This window comes from Heterodontus francisci, chromosome 19 (genome assembly GCF_036365525.1).
Source record: "Heterodontus francisci isolate sHetFra1 chromosome 19, sHetFra1.hap1, whole genome shotgun sequence".
NCBI lineage: Eukaryota > Metazoa > Chordata > Chondrichthyes > Heterodontiformes > Heterodontidae > Heterodontus > Heterodontus francisci.
Window position 1 is genome coordinate 79442433 of NC_090389.1, and position 1619 is coordinate 79444051.

The following is a 1619-nucleotide window of genomic DNA, read 5'->3' on the forward strand; positions in this document are numbered from 1 at the left end:
TACATTCAACCTTGTCCACATGTTGCGATCCTCCGTTCCGGCAGCATGTTTCCCGCCTTGACCTCCTGGCTGAATGTTCAAATTTTGAAAATTACATCCCTCCCTAAGCAAGGCAGCACTGTCCACGTCCAGCCCAACCCCAGCACCGGACCCAGAAGAGACCCGCCCCCAAATTTGATAGCTATGCTTTAAAGTATGGATGGTAAATAAATGCTGACCTTGCCAGCAACACCCACATCCCATGAGTGAATAAATAAATTGGGCTGAGGCAGGTGATAGTGGATTTTAAGATTTGCCATGGCCTGGTTGAGCATTGCAAGTATTTACACTCCTCCACTCCTGTGCATTCTTTCAACTAGCTGCCAGAAGCTCTGACGTTGAACATGAACTTTGGTTATTCATTGCACTTCAAAAACATGTTCAATTTATTTGGTGTGTTCATTAGATTTTTTCAATACAAGAGATACAGACTTTACAGAACACTAAACCTCGAGATAAAGCCATATGAATTAAGTGCCTTTTGTGTTCTTCCCTTATGCCAATATTTCTGGTGCATCTTCCAACTCGTGAAGGCCAAATGGTTTCATGGTGCACCACACTGTTATCAGCATAAAGGCATAGATTCAGTTTCTGACTTCAGTCTGTCCATCAAACATAAGCCAAACAAGTCCCTCGGGAGGGAAACAAAGACAGCAAAAGACAGCCACAAAGTGAGGTTAGTCTTAAATCTAAAGGAACTACTGAATATAGACAAAGCTTAAGCACACTATATACAACAACCCATATCTACCTCCCAAGTATTTAAAGGACTTTATATTACATGCCTTTACTTTCTGTTCATGGAAAGCAAGACACATTAGAAATGCACATTAAAATTCTAGGCTTTTTAAAATTTCCCGTAATCCATTTTCGTATGGGCAGCAAGTCATGAAAGGATACAATATCTTCTTACACCTAGGATTCTGGTTTCTCACCCAAGCAGATATTGAAGTGCAACATTGGCCAGTGAATTATCTAACACAAAGCCTACCACCATTAAGTCAACCCCACATCTTACTGAGGGTCTGCATTCACACCTGGTGCTGGTTAGTAATCAAAAGCAGAAATACTAAATTTTTTTTATCAGAATTACACTTCCTCACCTTACCTCTCAGAAGGTTATACATGATGCCTCAGCTAGACTGTTGAGGTAATGCAGGTAGTTATAGCATAGCAGCAAGTTCAGGCAGTAAACGTTTGTTTGAGCTCCCACTCCTGATCACAATCCAGCTGCAATAGACACTGCAGGAGGACAGGATCAAGCAGAAACTGTGAAAACCCTCATGCCTCAGTAGTTTGCGAGATACTGCTAATGCAGACTTGAATAATGAGCACTCGAGACAGGTTCTACAGGACAGTAGCACCACACCACGCATACACCAAGCAGAGAAAACTGGTGCAAGAATTTTTTTTTAAAAGCTCTATTTCACACCTATTGCTGTGCACATCCACCTCCCCTTCTGTCATGGCATGTGGGAGTAGCTGTTTTTATATACAATGAACAATTTCAGCTTTTCATTTTAAATAATTGTTTACATTACAATTAATTAGTATTAAAAAATCTGGACAGATAGCATCTG